Below are 16,978 nucleotides of genomic sequence, written 5' to 3' on the forward strand. Positions count from 1 at the left end.
GTCATGTAGTCGACGTTCACATAACACCACTAGAGGAAAGACAACATACATCTCATCAAAATATCGAACGAATACCAAATTCACATGACTACTAATAGCAAGACTTCACCCATGTCCTCAGGAACAAACGTAACTACTCACAAAGCATATTCATGTTCATAATCAGAGGGGTATTAATATGCATTAAGGATCTGAACATATGATCTTCCACCAAATAAACCAACTAGCATCAACTACGAGGAGTAATCAACACTACTAGCAACCCACAGGTACCAATCTGAGGTTTTGGTACAAAGATTGGATACAAGAGATGAACTAGGGTTTGAGAGGAGATGGTGCTGGTGAAGATGTTGATGGAGATTGACCCCCTCCCGATGAGAGGATCGTTGGTGATGACGATGGTGATGATTTCCCCCTCCCGGAGGGAAGTTTCCCAGGCAGAACAGCTCCGCCGGAGCCATAGATTGGTTCCGCCAAGGTTCCGCCTCGTGGCGGCGGAGTTTCGTCCCGTAAGCTTTCTTATGATTTTTTTTCAAGGTAAAAGACTTCATATAGCAGAAGATGGGCACCGGAGGGTCAACAGGGGGCTCACGAGGCAGGGGGCGCGCCCTGTAAGGGTGGGCGCGCCCCCCACCCTCGTGGCCAGGGTGTGGCCCCCCTCTGGTACTTATTTTGCTCAATAATTATCATTAATTCCAAAAATGACTTTCATGGAGTTTCATGACTTTTGGAGCTGTGCAGAATATGTCTCCAATATTTGCTCCTTTTCCAGCCCAGAATCCCAGTTGCCGGCATTCTCCCTCTTCATGTTAAACCTTGTAAAATAAGAGAGAATAGCCATAAGTATTGTGACATAACGTGTAATAATAGCTCATAATGCAATAAATATCGATATAAAAGCATGATGCAAAATGGACGTATCAACTCCCCCAAGCTTAGACCTCGCTTGTCCTCAAGCGGAAGCCGATATCGAAAAATGTTTAGAGATTGAGGTGTCGATAAAAATAAAATACGGACATGAGGGCATCATGATCATTCTTATAACAGCAACATATATATATATATATATTGTCATATGATTTCTTATGCTCAAGTAACAATCTATTCACAGTGTCAAGTATGCATCATAAACTTCATTGGGAACTAACAAACTATAATCTCAGTCATTGAAGCAATTGCAATTTATCATAACATAGGAAAGAGTCAACAATAGAGCTTTTCAGCAAGTCCACATACTCAACTATCATTTAGTCTTCCATAATTGTTGGTACTCACGCAATACTTATGGTTATGGAGTTTTAATCGAACACAGAGAAAGATAGGGGCTTATAGTGTTGCCTCCCAAAGTTTACCTCAAGGGTAATGTCAACAATAATAGTTCATGCTAACTTACATCCAATTGGATATATATATATATATATATATCAAGATCTTTCCAACACGAGGTGCTTGCCAAAGGATAAAATGAAAAAGGGAAGGTGAGGATCACCTTGACTCTTGCATAATGTAAAAGACATAAAGTAAAAGATAGGCCCTTCGCAGAGGGAAGCAGAGGTTGTCATGTGCTTTTAGGGTTGGATGCACAAAGTCTTAATGCAAAAGAACGTCACTTTATATTGCCACTTGTGATATGAACCTTTATTATGCAGTCTATCACTTTTATTACTTCCATATCACACGATCGTATAAAGCTTATTTTCTCCACACTAATAAGTCATACATATTTAGAGAGCAATTTTTATTTCTTGCAACATGCCATCTTACTTGAAGGATCTTACTCAATCCATAGGTAGGTATGGTGGACTCTCATGGCAAACTGGGTTTAAGGATATTTGGAAGCACAAGTAGTATCTCTACTTGGTGCAAGGAATTTGGCTAGCATGAGGGGGAAAGGCAAGCTCAACATGTTGGATGATCCATGACAATATACTTTAACTAAGATGTGAGAAAACATAACCCATTACGTTGTCTTCCTTGTCCAACATCAACTCTTTAGCATGTCATACTTTAATGAGTGCTCACAATCATAAAAGATGTCCAAGATAGTATATTTATATGTGAGAACCTCTCTTTCTTTATTACTTCCTATTAATTGCAACGATGACCAAAACTATGTTTGTCAACTCTCAACAACTTTTAATCATCATACTCTTTATATGTGAAGTCATTACTATCCATAAGATCAATATGATCCCTTTTATTTCTTTTTATTCTTTTTCTTTTCTCAAGATCATAGTAAGATAGCAAAGCCCTTGACTCAACACTAATCTTTATTATATATAGCTCACGGACTCGATTACATAGAGGGATCACAAAGCAAAACTCAAAACTAATTCATACCAAGACTTTATTCTACTAGATCAAGATATTACCAAAAGGATCGAACTAAGAAAAACGGTAAAGATAGGAGTGTGATGGTGATACGATACCGGGGCACCTCCCCCAAGCTTGGCAGTTTGCCAAGGGGAGTGCCCATACCCATGTGAATATGTCTTCGGAGATGATGGCGTGATCTTCTTAGCGATAATGCCCCTCAGGATACGATTCTCCTCCTCGATCTTATTGACCTCCTGCTTGAGATCCAAATTTTCCTTACGGAGTTTACCGCTGACGGCTAAAGCTCCTTTCACCCATGGATGTTGCATAGCTGCTGGAGACAAGTGACACTCTTTTTCATATTTTCATACGAAAGAAATTTAACATTGGAAGGGATGACCGAGTTTGGAATGGCTGAGCTCTGTAGTTCCCCCATCGTGAATCCAGCTTGGAAACGAGAGGTAACTTCTTCATCCTCCTCCCTGGCATCTATTCTTTTCAAATCGGCCTCCATCTCATCCTCCGTTGATGGTCCAAAGCGATAAGCATCACTGTTTGCTCCTGGACCTGGCGTCGGGTGAGACACCCGACTCTCCCCGACTGACTCTTGAGAAGACATCTTGCTCTAAATCTGCGACAGAAACAGCTCGAAACAAAGACAGAGGATATTTGCGTGATGCGGTGGTCAAAACCTTCGGGAGATTATATAATGAATTTTTACCGACCAAAAGAAGTAACGTGCAAGAAAACGTAGTCCGAAGAGCACGCGAGGTGCCCACGAGGCTGGGGGGCGCGCCCAGTAAGGTAGGGCGCTCCCTCCACCCTCGTGGACGCCTCGTGTCCTTCCCGGACTACTTCTTATTTTCCTATTTTCTTAAATATTCCAAAACGGAGAAAAATTTGCTATTAGAATTGTTTTGGAGTCGGTTTACTTACCGTACCACATACCTATTCCTTTTAAGAGTCTGAAACGTTCTGGAAAGTGTCCCTTATGTATTCCTCCGGGGTTACGGTCTCAATAATATTAGTTTCAACATTTATAGGATTACCTGAGATATAATGTTTGATTCTTTGACCGTTCACCACCTTCGGATTTCTGCCTTCGAAGTTGTTGATTTTTACGGCACCGGAACAATAGAACTCCTTGATAACGTAAGGGCCTTCCCATTTAGAGAGAAGTTTTCCTGCAAAAAATCTTAAACAAGAGTTGAATAGCAACACATAGTCACCTACGTTAAACTCACGCTTTTGTATCCTTTTGTCATGCCATCTTTTAACTTTTTCTTTAAACAGCTTGGCATTCTCATAGGCTTGTGTTCTCCATTCATCAAGTGAGCTAATATCAAATAGCCTCTTCTCACCGGCAAGTTTGAAATCATAATTGAGCTCTTTAATAGCCCAATATGCCTTATGTTCAAGTTCGAGAGGTAAGTGACATGCTTTTCCATAAACCATTTTATACGGAGACATACCCATAGGATTCTTATATGCAGTTCTATAGGCCCATAATGCATCATCAAGTTTCTTGGACCAATTCTTTCTAGAGCTATTAACAGTCTTTTGCAAAATTAATTTGAGCTCTCTATTACTCAATTCTACTTGACCACTAGACTGTGGGTGATATGGAGATGCAATTCTATGATTAACATCATACTTAGTAAGCATTTTACGAAAAGCACCATGAATAAAATGTGAACCACCATCAGTCATTAAATATCTAGGGACACCAAACCTCGGAAAAATAACTTCTTTAAGCATCTTAATAGGGGTGTTATGATCAGCACTACTAGTTGGAATAGCTTCTACCCACTTAGTAACGTAATCAACAACAACTAAAATATGTGTATATCCATGAGAGGCAGGAAAAGGTCCCATATAATCAAAGCCACAAACATCAAACGGTTCAATAACAAGAGAATAATTCATAGGCATTTCTTGACGTCTACTAAAATTACCAATTCTTTGACATTCGTCACAAGACAAGACAAACTTACGGGCATCTTTGAATAGAGTAGGCCAATAAAAACCGGATTGCAATACCTTATGTGCAGTTCTATCTCCAACGTGGTGTCCTCCATATGCCTCGGAGTGACACTTGCGGAGGATCTGTTCCTGTTCATGCTCAGGTACGCAACGTCTAATAACACCATCTACTCCTTCTTTATAAAGGTGTGGGTCATCCCAGAAGTAATGTCTTAAATCATAAAAGAACTTTTTCTTTTGCTGGTATGTGAAACTAGTTGGTATAAATTTAGCAACAATGTAATTAGCATAATCAGCATACCATGGAGCAGTACGAGAAGCATTTATGACAGCTAATTGTTCATCAGGGAAGCTATCATCAATAGGTTGTGGGTCATCAAGAGCATTCTCTAACCTAGATAAGTTGTCTGCAACGGGGTTCTCAGCTCCATTTCTATCAATAATATGCAAATCAAATTCTTGTAGCAAGAGAACCCATCTAATAAGTCTAGGTATAGCATCTTTCTTTTCCATAAGATATTTAATAGCAGCATGATCAGTGTGAATAGTTACTTTAGAATCGACAATATAAGGTCTGAACTTATCACAAGCAAATACAACTGCTAGGAATTCTTTTTCAGTAGTAGCATAATTCCTCTGTGCAGTGTCTAGAGTTTTACTACCATACTGAATAACATTAAATTTCTTATCAACTCTTTGTCCTAGAACAGCCCCTATAGCATAATCGCTAGCATCACACATAATTTCAAAGGGTAAGTTCCAATCAGGTGGCTGAACAATAGGTGCAGTGATCAAAGCTTTCTTAAGTATTTCAAATGCTTCTACACAATCATCATCAAAGACAAAAGGAATATATTTTTGCAATAGATTAGTCAGAGGCCTAGAGATTTTAGAAAAGTCCTTAATGAACCTCCTATAAAAACCGGCATGACCAAGGAAACTTCGTATACCTTTAATGTCCTTGGGACACGGCATCTTTTCAATAGCATCAACTTTAGCTTTATCAACTTCAATACCTCTTTCAGAAATTTTATGCCCCGAGACAATGCCTTCATTAACCATAAAGTGGCACTTTTCCCAATTCAAAACAAGATTAGTATCTTCGCATCTCTGCAGAACTCGTTCAAGGTTGCTCAAGCAATCATCAAAACAGGATCCATAAACGGAGAAATCATCCATGAATACCTCACAAATCTTTTCACAAAAGTTAGAGAATATAGCCATCATGCATCTTTGAAAGGTAGCAGGTGCATTACATAAACCAAAAGGCATACGTCTATAAGCAAAAGTACCGAAAGGGCAAGTAAAAGTAGTCTTTGCTTGATCGTCCGCTGACACAGGTATTTGAGAGAAACCAGAGTAACCATCTAGAAAGCAAAAATGTGTATGTTTGGATAGTCTTTCTAGCATTTGATTAATAAAAGGTAAAGGGTAATAATCTTTCTTAGTAGCTTTATTTAATTTATGGAAATCAATTACCATCCTATAACCTGTAATAATTCTTTGCAGGATCAATTCATCTTTATCATTAGGAACTACAGTAATACCTCCCTTCTTAGGGACATAATGGACAGGACTTACCCACTCACTATCAGCAACGGGATAAATTATACCTGCCTCAAGGAGCATTAGTATTTCCTTCCTTACCACTTCTTTCATCTTAGGATTTAAACGCCGTTGATGATCTCTAACTGGTTTGGCATCTTCGTCCAATTTTATTTTGTGTTGGCATAGAGTGGGACTAGTGCCCTTAAGATCATCAAGAGTATATCCAATAGCAGCACGGTGCTTCTTCAGAGTTTTCAATAATCTTCCCTCTTCTTGCTCTGAAAGGTTAGCACTAATAATAACAGAATATATCTTCTTTTCATCAAGATAAGCATATTTAAGAGTATCAGGTAACGGTTTAAGCTCAAACACGGGATCACCCTTGGGTGGAGGAGGATCCCCTAGGATTTCAACAGGCAAGTTGTGTTTCAAAATAGGTCCCTGTTTAAAGAATACTTCATCTATTTCCCTTCTTTCATTCATAAACATATCATTTTCATGGTCTAGCAAATATTGTCCTAAAGGATCATTAGGAGGCACGGCAATAGAAGCAAGACCAATTATTTCATCCTTACTAGGCAATTCTTTATCATGGGGTTGTCTACAAAATTTAGCAAAATTAAACTCATGAGACATATCTCCCAAGCCAATTGTAACAATATCCTTTTCACAATCGATCCTAGCATTAACAGTATTCAAGAAGGGTCTACCAAATATAATGGGACAAAAGTCATCTTGTGGGGAACCAAGAACAAGAAAATCAGCAGGGTATTTAACTTTCCCACACAAGACTTCAACGTCTCTAACAATCCCAATTGATGAAATAGTATCCCTATTGGCAAGTTTAATGGTAACAGCAATATCTTCTATCTCAACAGGTGCAATGTCGTGCATGATTTCTTTATATAAGGAATGAGGTATTGCACTAGCACTAGCACCCATATCACATAAGCCATGATAACAATGATCTCCTATTTTAACAGAAATAACAGGCATGCCTACAACAGGTCTATGTATCTTAGCATCGGGTCTAGCAATATTAGCAGCTTCATCACAAAAATAAATAACATGCCCATCAATATTATCAGCCAAGAGATCTTTAACCAAAGCAATACTAGGTTCAACTTTAATTTGCTTAGGAGGTGTATATGTTCTAGTATTACTTTTACGAACCATAGTTGAAGCTTTAGCATGATCCTTTATCCTAACAGGGAAAGGTGGTTTCTCAACATAAGTAGTAGGAACAATAGGATCATTGTAAGTGATAGTGTTTTCTTCAACTATAACAGGTGCACCTACTTTTACTTCAATGGGAGGATTATATTTAAACCACTTCTCCTTAGGGAGATCAACGTGAGTAGCAAATGATTCACAGAAAGAAGCTACTATCTCATAGTCAAGTCCATATTTAGTGCTAAATTCATGAAAAGCATCAGTATCCATAAAAGATTTAACACAATCAAACTTAGGTGTCATACCTGACTCCTTACCATCGTCGGAACCCCAATCTTCAGAGTTGCGTTTAATTGTTTCCAATAAATCCCACTTGAATTCAATAGTCTTCATCATATAAGAGCCAGCACAATAAGTATCGAGCATGGTGCGATCATTGAGAGAAAGCCGAGCATAAAAATTTTGAATAATCATTTCTCTTGAGAGCTCATGATTGGGGCATGAATATAACATTGACTTAAGCCTCCTCAAGCTTGAGCAATGCTTTCTCCTTCGCGAGGCCAAAAATTATATATATAATTACGATCACGATGAACAAGATGCATAGGATAGAACTTCTGGTGAAATTCCAATTTCAATCGTTTATAGTCCCAGGATCCCATATCATCACATAGCCTATACCATGTCAATGCATCTCCCTTCAAAGATAAAGGGAAGACCTTCTTCTTAATAACATCATCGGGCACACCTGCAAGCTTAAATAATCCACAAAGTTCATCCACATAGATAAGGTGTAAACCGGGATGCAATGTTCCATCTCCTGCAAAGGGAATAGCTAGCAGTTTCTCTACCATACCCGAAGGAATTTCAAAGTAAACATTTTCAATAGGTTCAGTAGGTTGAGGAGCAACTCTTTGCTCTACTGGTCGGGGCGAACATACCCCGAACAAGCCCCTCAAAGGATTAGTTTCCATAGTAACAAGTGACAGTAAATTTCAGCACACTATATAAATGTTTCCTTACCAAGTTCCACTCACCAAAGGCGCTTCACTCCCCGGCAACGGCGCCAGAAAAGAGTCTTGATGACCCACAAGAGTAGGGGATCTATCGTAGTCCTTTCGATAAGTAAGAGTGTCAAACCCAACGAGGAGCAGAAGGAAATGACAAGCAGTTTTCAGTAAGGTATCCTCTGCAAGCACTGAAATTGTAGGTAACAGATAGTTTTGTGATAAGATAATTTGTAACGGGTAACAAGCAATGAAAGTATATAAGGTGCAGCAAGGTGGCCCAATCCTTTTTGTAGCAAAGGACAAGCCTGGACAAGTTCTTATAAAGAGAAAAGCGCTCCTAAGGACACATGGGAATTATCGTCAAGCTAGTTTCATCACGATCAGATGATTCGCGTTTGTTACTTTGATAATTTGATATGTGGGTGGACCGTGCTTGGGTACTGCCCTTCCTTGGACAAGAATCCCACTTATTATTAACCCATATTGCAAGCATCCGCAACTACAAAAGAAGTATTAAGGTAAACCTAACCATAGCATGAAACAAGTGGATCCAAATCAGCCCCTTAAGAAGCCACGCATAAACTAGGGTTTAAGCTTCTGTCACTCTAGCAACCCATCATCTACTTATTACTTCCCAATGCCTTCCTCTAGGCCCAAATAATGGTGAAGTGTCATGTAGTCGACGTTCACATAACACCACTAGAGGAAAGACAACATACATCTCATCAAAATATCGAACGAATACCAAATTCACATGACTACTAATAGCAAGACTTCACCCATGTCCTCAGGAACAAACGTAACTACTCACAAAGCATATTCATGTTCATAATCAGAGGGGTATTAATATGCATTAAGGATCTGAACATATGATCTTCCACCAAATAATCCAACTAGCATCATTTACGAGGAGTAATCAACACTACTAGCAACCCACAGGTACCAATCTGAGGTTTTGGTACAAAGATTGGATAGAAGAGATGAACTAGGGTTTGAGAGGAGATGGTGCTGGTGAAGATGTTGATGGAGATTGACCCCCTCCCGATGAGAGGATCGTTGGTGATGACGATGGTGATGATTTCCCCCTCCCAGAGGGAAGTTTCCCAGGCAGAACAGCTCCGCCGGAGCCCTAGATTGGTTCTGCCAAGGTTCCGCCTCGTGGCGGCGGAGTTTCGTCCCGTAAGCTTGCTTATTATTTTTTCCAGGGTAAAAGACTTCATATAGTAGAAGATGGGCCCCGGTGGGTCACCAGGGGGCCCACGAGGCAGGGGGGCGCGCCCTGTAAGGATGGGCGTGCCCCCACCCTCGTGGACAGGGTGTGGGCCCCCTCTGGTACTTCTTTCGCTCAATAATTATCATTAATTCCAAAAATGACTTTCGTGGAGTTTCAGGACTTTCGGAGCTGTGCAGAATAGGTCTCCAATATTTGCTCCTTTTCCAGCCCAGAATCCCAGCTGCCGGCATTCTCCCTCTTCGTGTTAAACCTTGTAAAATAAGAGAGAATAGCCATAAGTATTGTGACATAACGTGTAATATAACAGCCCATAATGCAATAAATATCGATATAAAAGCACGATGCAAAATGGACGTATCACCCAACCGGCTCGATCGATCGGGGTCCCGTTCATCCAGAGGCAACACCATGGGGTCCTGTTCATCCACCCCCACCGGGAACTGTTCATCCAACCCCCCCCCCCCCCCCCCCCGCCAACAACGCTCACTGTTCATCCAGAGGAAGCATCGATCGGCTTCAGTTAGCACAGTAGCGAAGGAACCGCTCGATCGGGTTCAGTTAACAACCATCGATCGATCGCTCGGGTTCAGTAACGCGTAGCCTGCAGTGCAATCGCTGGGGTTCAGTAGGCGAACGCCTCGCTCGGGTTTAGTTAGAGCCCAACGCCTCGCACCCACGCGCGTGCGTGTACGAGAGAAACGCGCAAACCTCCGTGCATCGCTCGGCCCCGACCACCCACCGTAACCGGGAACACCCCGATATTTTCCTCGCCCTCGCTTCTACCACGATTTTTTTCGTCATGGACGGCCAAAGAATGTCATGCAGCTGCGTCTCCGGCCCGCCCAGGACGAAAGCCCATTTTCTGACATGATTTTTTGTCATAGAAGTAGGAGCCCACCACATCTATAATGATACCGGGTTTTGTCACGATTATCGTCATAGAAGTGTCATAAGTATGACAGAAAAAAAATTGTTTGGCCCAAAATGTCACGGATGTGTCTTTTTTTGTAGTGAGGTTATGTTCCTTTTTGCTTTTTTTGTGGGCTTCTTCTCATTATTCTTTGGAAAAAAGTAGACTATCCGAAAAGAGATCAATGGGGAGGAGGGGATTGAATCCCCATTTTTGGTGAGAAACCAATGTTATGTAATTGGAAGGGGGGATTGTCTCCCGATTTTCTTTGAAAGATATTGTGCATTAACGGAACAATAGATCGTATACTGATTTTTTGGACCAAAAACATAGGTAAGGAACGGAAAAATCAGAAACGAAAAGGAGGTCGTGCGGGGGGGGTGGAGGGTTGGAAATGAAACGAATGACATAGAAACTCCCCTTTAATATTAGAGATGTACTGATTATTCAACACACCTCTCATGGCAACTAATCCAAAGGTGCCAGCTTGAGGGGCTTTCAGCGGGTAGTCTCCATGGCAGGGGAGCCCTCTGGTGCCGCCACACGTTGCGCGCTAGCAACCTAGCGCTTCCCTTTTTGGGGTGCGTTTTATCGTTTTATGGGGGTTTGATTTTTCTAATTTTTTGTTTACGTTTGGTAGGAGTGTGTGTTTCCACGTGAAGGACAGTTATGCTTATGTGCTTCCCCAAAAGTGAAGCATAGATGTTCTTTCGTGTAAAGCACGGTAGTGCTTCTGTGCTTCTCAATTGTGAATCATAGATGTGCTTCCAAGTTCTGCTTGTGTGCTTTCTTAAAAGGGAAGTATCAGTGTGATTTCGCGTGAAGCATAGTTGTGGCTCTCAAATGAAAGCCCAATTATGCTTCTCCAAAAGTGAAGCACAGTTATTCGAGTTCTTAAAGCACGAGTTAGTACAGTTATGAAGCACGGGTTAATATAATTTTAGAGCACATATTTTGTGACGCACCCGATTCAATCATACGCTAATCATACACGCAAATGTGTACGATCAAGATCAGGGACTCACGGGAAGATATGACAATACAACTCTAGACACAAATAAAATAATACAAGCTTTATATTACAAGCCAGGGGCCTCGAGGGCTTGCATACATAGCTCGAGACACAAGCGTCAGCGGAAGCAACAATATCTGAGTATAGACATAAGGTTAAACAAGGATGCCTTAAGAAGGCAAACACAAAAGCAACAACGATCGAAGAGGCAAGGCCTCCTGCCTGGGACCTCCTAACTACTCCTAGTCGTCGATGGTCTCCATGTAGTAGTAGTCGACGGGGTGGCATCTGGCTCCTGGGATCCACCACTTGATCGCAGAAATCGGGAATAGGGGTAAAGGAGGTAGCAAAGCAACCGCGAGTACTGATCCGAAGTACTCGAAAGTATCAGATCTATACTAAGTATGCATTGATATCAAAGGTAGGGATGCATCTTTGGACTGGACTACAGAATGCCAGAATAGAGGAGAAGGCCTAGCCTATCGAAGAATAGCATCTTCAAGCAGATCCAAGCATCTTGCAGCATGTAGAAGAGTAAAGAATAGCATATTATAATTAACAAGCATGTTGTAGAAATAATGCCCAGAGATCCTTCCTCGACTCCCTGCGAGAAAGCAATCCCGAAGCCAACAATTTCATCACATATCTCAAGTATCCATTTCTAGTTGTAATAGATCAAGATACCACTCCGAGCGTCCATTACCGTGGACACAACTATTCGAATAGATAACTTCCCTACTGGGTTGCACCACATTACCCAACACGCTTGATTACTCTGGACGGACACACTTTCTTGGGTCCATGCCCGGCCTCGGAAGATCAACACGTCGCAGCCCTACCTAGGCTCATCAGAGAGGTCCCTGCCGGTATACATCCTAAGCACCCTGGGGTCTTGGGCCCATCGCCCGTTGCACTCCGGGTCGTTGTGCGCAGGGTGAATACCAGTGCCACCTCGGATGGTCGGCACGATCCGACTGTGCCACAATGCTGAACAAGACGTCTGACAAAGCTTCGGTTGATACTACGACGCCGAGTGCCCATATCCGTTCCCGCATGGTGGTTAGTGCGTATAGGCCAGTGGCCAAATCAGATCAAATACCGAAACCCTTAGTGTATTAGGAGCTCGCGAAGACGAGCAGAGACTCACAATCATGTGACTCCGTCGCCCCGTCTTGAGGAATACGGTAAGGGCTAGGCCCAACCCTCTCTCTCTAGGGCGGTCTACCTACCTGGCCGTGGCTCGTAATTATCTCGCGGGTGCTCTCCGGGCCCGCCTGACTTTCACATCAACTCGCGGGTACCCTCAAGGCCGACCCGACTAACCAGAGACTGGCGGGAACTCAGGTCCACCTATACCGGGATGGTATCGCCTGTCCCTTCAGTCCCGAAGTAACAGTACACGGGGGCTACATGTAAAGGTGATTGTGTGTCCGTGTCATCAAGGGGGAAATCCGAGGAATCACCCTCGATGGATTCCCACTCGATGTAACCATCAAGGTGAACATATGAGGAATCACCCTCGAGGTTCACACTTGAAGTGTTGCACGACAGAGTTGTATCGGGAATGGTGAAGGAGGAATCACCCTCGATGACCATGACCGAATAGCTACACTACAGTTATAATCAGGAGTGTGTTATGAGGTATCACCCTCAGCACTGGATAGTAGCTATGCAGAGTCATTGGTCATCAAGCCAAGGCAACTAGGACAAGGTGAGGGGTCATTGATGGATCACTAATCAACCTATACTAAGCAGTTTAGGACAAACAGGTAAGGTATAACAACAGGTTACAAAAGTAAGCTATGCATCAGAATAGGAACAATCAATCACAGTAGCAAAATCTAATGCAAGCATCATAGAGAATGGAATGGGCGATATCGAAATGATCAAAGGGGGTTTGCTTGCCTGGAAGCTCTGCTGAAAAGGAAGAAGGGTCGCCGGCGACGTAGTCGATCACAGTGGCATCAGCAGCGGTCTCGGGGTCTACCGGACAGAACAGGGGGAAGAAACAGTAAATAGAAAGCACACAAGTGAAACACTAAGCACGACACGGCGACAAGCGGTGCTAAGGGTGTTCTAACGCAAGGCTACACGATACCGGCAAAGGGGGGAAACAACTGGGAATGTTTTCTCAGTGTTTGGCATTTTCGGACAAGTGAAACTGAGGGGGACGGTTCCATGTTCGCTATGCTAGGGGCATGTGACAGACGAACTGAGGGCATATTCGGATTCGTCATATTTTTCTGAGCAACTTTCATATATAAAACTTTTTCAGCTGACTTATGGTTAATTTTCTATGATTTATCGAAGTTTACTGCATTATCTGAAATTCCTGAAATTGTTTTAATTCGAAACTAAACAGTAAAAAGGCTATGTGCACCCAGTGGGCACTTAGCTAGAGAGGATGACAGATGGGGTCTAGCCGTCAAGGGGGGGTCTAGTCAACCAGTTGACCAGTCAAAGTTTTACCGGTCAACAGGTCAGTGGACCCACCAGTCATTGACTATCCTATAATCTAATGGTTAACAAACAGATGGTCCCACATGTTAGTGTCTCGGGATAGTTAGATTAATTATACATTTTAAATCTACCCCGAATAATAAAGGGGCTATTGTTTCTGGTCGTACGTCGTATAATTTACCCTATAAGTTGACAAAAATTACCCACCAATGCCACCCGTAAGTAAAAGAACGATTCTTTTTTTCAAAGTCTCCGATGTGCTAAGTTGTTTTCCAGGGAAGATACCCCATATATTTCACAAACATGCGAGCAGTGCAGTGGTGTGTACGCCAGGGTTCGATCCCCAGGATCTGCTGATTTCCATCTCCTTTTTGTCACGCACCTCCTCCCAGTGCGCGTTTATGGGCCGCCCCGGGGCGTCGTTTTTTTCATTTCGTCTTTTGTCTTTTCTTTTCTTTTTTAACTTCTTTTTTGTTTTCCCTCTTTAAATTAATTCGAGATTTCTAAATTTCAAAACGTTATGAATTTTGAAAAACATTTCGAGGAAATTATAAAATGTTGTGAATTCAAAAATGTGTGGGAAATCATAAAATTTTCGCAGTTTCAAAAAATATTAGTGATTTACAAAACTGTTCACAAATTATTAAAAAAATACAATTTGGAAAAAAATGTTGGGAAATAAAACCATGTTCATGATTTTGAAAAAATAATCGTGTATTCAAAAACAAATTCTTGAATTTGAAAAAATATGTCGATGAACTTTTAGAAAATACTAAAAAAATGCTCAAAAAATGCGAGTTTGTGGTTAATGAGATTTGTTTTTAAAGTTTTTAAAGTGTGTCCGGCAGTGGCAAACTCATTGCCTTGGGATTTACCATGGCGAATACATTGCGATCACGTGGACATCGGTCCATTATCAACGAGGTTGGGAAGAAAGATAAGTGGTAACATGACGAGTCACTGTGTTAAAATAGATGATGCTCATATGTTAGGGTATTGAGTCATACTTATCTGGCTAGCGTGTATTTTTTTCTCTCTCCCATTGCAACGCACGGACATGTTTGCTAGTTAAGCTAATGGCCTTTGCCCACTGTCAGTGTCTAGTAGTTAGACTAATTATACAACTAGATTTAATTAACGTAGCTAATTAACCGGTTGGCCCCACTTGTCCGAAGCCCAGTCAGCCACAGGGGGTGAGCTGCGCACTCGCACGTACCGGTAGCAGTGCGGCCATGGCCAGAGGCAAGCACGGCGGAGGCGACAACGGCAGGCTGGGCGGATGCGGCCCTGGCGAGAGGGAGCAGGCTGGAGCCGAGCTTCGGTGCGACCGCTAGATGGTGAAGGCGGCGACAGCGAGTAGGCGAGGGGAGCAGGAGGCGGCCGAGCGGGGAGGCAGGGCGCGGCCCGCGGGTGCTCGCGCACGGGGGAGGCGCGACGAGCGCGAGCTCGGACTAAACTCGCGTGTCGCGGGGCTGGGCAACGGTGCAAAGAACAGAGGGGAAGACGAGGGGAAACGGCGTGGGCTCACCCCGGGGAGGTCGGGGGCGCACTCGGGGTGGTCGGCGGCGTCGGAGCGGGTTGGAAAGGAGGGCCGATGGCGAGGTGGTGGTGGTAGGGCAGCGGAGCATCGCCGGAGTGGCTGTCGGTTGCGGCGACGACGACGATGCGAGGGCGGTGGAGCCCGGCTGTAAGTATGGTGCTTAAGTACTCCTGTAACCTCTGAGCAAGGACTATCGAATGAATGAATGAAATTGAGCTGCCCAAGCTCCTTCGTTCTCGGTCAACTGCTACTTTTCTCCTTGTTCCTCCTGTGATCTTTCTAGCTCTGGCTAGGCACATCACAGGAGGGGATCGAGCAGGGGCGCCCCTCCTCTGCACGTCCGCATGCGTGTGTGTCGTGGGTGGCGACGAACCAGGAAACAAGGGAGAGATGGGGCAGATGGTTTATCGCTAGGGTTTGGGTCGGGGGGTGGCCTTGTAGGCCAGAGAGGGGGGCGGCTGGGCCGGCCGGTTGGCCCAGCGTGGGGGTTGGTTCTTTTCCTTTTTTTCATATTTTATTTTCTGTTTCAATTTTAGCTACTGTTTTCTATTTAATTGAAAGACTAAAATAGTTTTTTTAGATATGAGACTTGTCACATAAATAAGCACATTATTTCTAGAGTCACAAAAAGTTTGAGGCCAAAATGAGTTGTCTAACCATTTTTAGAAATTGAAAAGGCCAATTTTAAAAGTTACTGGACCACTAAATAAATTTCCAGGGGCACTTTGATAATCCAAAAGAGGTTGGTTCCAACATGACAATTACTCAGTGATTATTTGCAACATTATGAACGTTTTAGATTTTATGTTTGAAACTTTTATTGTTTAACTTGATTTTGAATTTTGAATTTGAACGGGATGTGAATCATCGCGAGATTAAAAACAGTAATCATGGCGAAGTGGTATCATTAGCAGAGGTTACTGTAGTTTAATTATCCGAGTGTCACATATTCCATCCATAAAAAGTTTGTCGAGACCTATTTGCTTTCAGAAATCTCGATGTGGGAACACAACCATAAAATCAGTTCGTAATCTGGACCACAGTTCAATAGATAAAACCTTCTAAAAATAAAACTACGGAAAAAGCACTAATAAACCCGGCCGTGCCTCCGTACGTCAAAACAAATCACACCAAAACTTTCAGGTTGCGACAAATATTGCACATGATCTAGCTTTCTGCCGCCAGGAACTCGCGCTCTGCCGCCGTTCTCCGGCGGCTCCCCTCCGTCGATGACCTCGGTCGTCGGAGGTGAGGGGGTCGCCGAATCCACGCGTGTGGATGGTTTTAGTGCAAAGTAGCTTAGTTTTTTAGGTTGTTCATCGTCTTGGCTTCGGCGACGGAGATGGCGGCGCTGAATAAAATTTCTTCAGATCCTACTCCTATGAGACTATTGGTCGTATCGTTGGGGTTGGATTTTGAATTCAGTCTGTGTAAGTAAGGATGGTGTGGCGGCGGTAGCATCCTCGTGGTTGACATGTGTCCTCGGGCTTCGCCGTTGCGACGATGTCTGCTCCAGCGTCGGCTCCGAGCTTGAGAGATAGTCCAGGAGCGGATGCAGATTGTGGTCTGCATCAACGACATCTGGAAGACAAAACTTGTGCTGGTTTCTTGGTTGATGGATGGAGGGTGTGGTTTCCTCCTTCGGTGTCTTAGTCGTGGTGGGGGGTCAAATCTGGAGTTCGTTGGCATGTCCGGGGTGTTGCCCCGGTCTGATTCATTCAACGGCAATGGCTTCACTTTTGGGGAGCCACCTTGGAGGTCCGCAAAGCGGCATATCGGCGATGAAGCCACG

Source organism: Aegilops tauschii, chromosome 6, assembly GCF_002575655.3.
Source record: "Aegilops tauschii subsp. strangulata cultivar AL8/78 chromosome 6, Aet v6.0, whole genome shotgun sequence".
NCBI classification, from domain to species: Eukaryota; Viridiplantae; Streptophyta; class Magnoliopsida; order Poales; family Poaceae; genus Aegilops; species Aegilops tauschii.